The sequence below is a fragment of the Chiloscyllium plagiosum genome, unplaced genomic scaffold, assembly GCF_037043375.1.
Source record: "Chiloscyllium plagiosum isolate Xiang-an unplaced genomic scaffold, Cpla_swu_hap1 HiC_scaffold_33, whole genome shotgun sequence".
Taxonomy (NCBI): Eukaryota; Metazoa; Chordata; class Chondrichthyes; order Orectolobiformes; family Hemiscylliidae; genus Chiloscyllium; species Chiloscyllium plagiosum.
Window position 1 is genome coordinate 29,017,533 of NW_028270171.1, and position 3,319 is coordinate 29,020,851.

The window sequence follows — 3,319 nt, forward strand, 5'->3', positions numbered from 1 at the left end:
TTCCCTTGCAATAAACAACACCATTTCATTTTCCTTCCCAACCACTTGCTCTATCTGTATCTGCAGGTGTTTACTAAAGCAGCAAGTGATAGACAGAGCTAAGCGATCCCACAACCAATGGATCAGATCTGAGCTCAGCAGCCCTGCCACATCCAGTCGTGAATGATGGGGGACAATTAAACACCACACTGGAGATGGAGGAGGCTCCGCAAATATCCTCAATAATGGAAAAGGCGAACACATCAATACAAAAGGTAACATGAAACATTACAGCCGGAAGTGCCAAGTGGATGATCCGCCTTGGCCTCCTCCAGTGGTCCCCAACATCACAGATAGCCGTCAGTTTGCTCCATGTGATATCAAAAAATGATTGGAGGCACTGGGTACTACAAAGGCTATAGCCCCTGACAACATTCTGGCATAGCACTGAAGACTTACGCTCCCCTAGCCAAGCTGTTCCAGTGCAGTTACAACACTGGTATCTACCCGACAATGTGGAAAATTGCCCAGGTACATCCTGTACACAAAACGCAGGAGAAATCCAACCTGGCCAATTACTGCCCCATCAGTCTACTCTTGCTCATCAGTAAAGTGATATTCCAATCGTGACCCCTCAGATACTGAAGCAGTCTGGGTCCAAATGCAGCAAGATCTGGACAATATCCAGGCTTGGGCTGACAAGTGGTGTGCCACACAAATGCCAGGCAATGACCATTTCCAATAAGATAAAATCTAACCATTGCCCGTTCACATTCAATGACATCACTGAATCCTCCATTATCAATATCCTCCATATTATCATTGACCAGAAACTCAGTTAGATTCACCACATAAACAGTGACTACAAGAACAGGTCAAAGGCTAGGAATACTGCAGTGGGTAAGTCACCTCCTGACTCCTCAAAGCCTGTCCACCATCTACAAGGTACAAGTCAGGAGTGTGATGGAATACTCCCCACATGCCTGGGTGGGGGCAGCTCCAACAACACTCAAGAAACTCAACACCATCCAGGAGAAAGCAGTCCACTTAATTGGGAGCACATCCATAAGCATCCACTCCCTCCCCCATCGACACTCAGTAGCAGCAGTGTGTACTATCTACAAGATGCACTGCAGAAATTCACCAAAGGTCTTCAGACAGCACCTTCCAAATCCACAGCCACTTCCATCTGGAAGGACAAGGGCAGCAGATAATGGGACCACCTGCAAGTTCCCCTCCAAGCCACTCACCATCCTGACTTGGAAATATATCGGCCGTTCCTTCGGTGTTGCTAGGTCAAAATCCTGAAATTCCCTCCCCAAAGGGTATTTTTGTGGGTTTGCAGTGATTCAAGGGGCACTCCATGAGCACCTTCTGAAGGGGCAATTAGGGATCAGCAATAAATACTGGTCAAACCAGCAATACCCACAAATCAACAAAAGAAATATTTTATGTTTCATGTTCCAGGACATCCAGGTCTCTCAATACCGCAGAGTTTAACAATCTCTCTCCATTTATATATGCTGCTTTTCTGTTATTCTATCCAGATACCTTTGCTAATTCCTTATCACAGCTTACTTTCTGAGCCATTCTTGTGTCGCTGGTAGAATGGTCACTATACCTTCCAGCCCCTCACCTAAGTAAACAGTTGAAGCCTGATCCCTGAGACACTTGACTTGTTACATCTTATCAACCTAAAGTGACCCATTTATTCCTGTCCTCTTCTTCCACAGTAGAGGATGTGGACATCATTGGCTGAGCCTATGTTTATTGCCCATCCCTAACATCCCAGGAGAAGGTGGTAGTAACCTTCCTTCTAGAGCCATGGCAGTCTCTGGGGTGAAGGGGCACCCATGGTGCTAACACCCTCTTAACTAAGCAATCCTGTGTCCATAGTACTCTTACACCATGTGCTCTGTCATTCTGTCGTAACCTTTGATGTGGTCCCTTGTCAAAATGCCTTCTGGAAACTGAAGTCCATCACATCCTCTAGTTCCCCTGGACCCATCTTGCCTCTTACTTCTTCAAAGAACTCTAACAAATGAGTCAAACATGATTTCCCTTTCACAAAACACTTGTTGACTCTGCCTGAAATGCATGGAGATTTTCTAAAGAGGGCTCCCTATTACCTCTTTAATGATGGACTTTATTCTTCTGCACCATCTGTTTCCTGTCTTTTGTCTGCTGTGCCCCTGAATAAACCTGTTACATCAACGATTATTCCATCGAACAGGACCTTTCCAGGATTGAGCGATTTTTGGAAATGTAAAACCAATGCATCAATATACTCAGTAGTTACTTCCTTTAAGACTGTGGGATGAAATCCATCTTCATTCAATTCTAAGAATTTGCAGTCTCCTACCCCCGGAGACTGTAATTCATGTTAATTTTCCCAGTTTCTTTCACCGCAGAAAATTCCTGGGATTTGTTTGTGTGCATTACTATTTACTTCATTCACCATTTTCTTACTTTTAAATATTCATTTGGGGTCATAGTTTTAAGCTGGTTGGAGGAAAGTATAGAGGGGATGTCAGAGGCGGGTTATTTACACAGAGAGTTGTGAGAGCATGCAATGCGTTGCCAGCAGCAGTTGTGGAGGCAAGGTCATTGGGGACATTTAAGAGACTGCTGGACATGCATATGGTCACAGAAATTTGAGGGTGCATGCATGAGGATCAATGGTCGGCACAACATTGTGGGCTGAAGGGCCTGTTCTGTGCTGTACTGTTCTATGTTTTATTTCCCAGACACTCTCCCAGGGAACGAACACTGGTTACCTTTAACTGCAGAAACTCTATCTGTTTTTAAATTTCTGTCGGGTTTTCTTGACATAAATTCCTTCCTATGTTGTCACATCGTGCTGTTTTTCATCTTCTGTTCAATTCTGCACAGAGTGATCCCAGTGACCCTGCACACTGTGATCCCAGTGACCCTGCCCAGTGTGATCCCAGTGACTCTGCACACTGTGATTCCAGTGACCCTGCACACTGTGATCCCAATGACCCTGCACACTGTGATCCCAGTGACTCTGCACAGTGTGATTCCAGTGACCCTGCACAGTGTGATCCCAGTGACCCTGAACAGTGTGATGCCAGTGACCCTGCACAGTGTGATCTCAGTAACACTGTACAGTGTGATCCCAGTGACCCTGCACAGTGTGGTCTCAGTAACACTGCACACTGTGATCCCAGTGACCCTGAACAGTGTGATCCCAGTGACCCTGCACACTGTGATCGCAGTGACCGTGCACACTGTGATCCCAGTGACCCTGCACAGTGTGATCCCAGTGACCCTGCACAGTGTGATCCCAGTGACACTGCACAGTGTGACCCCAGTGACC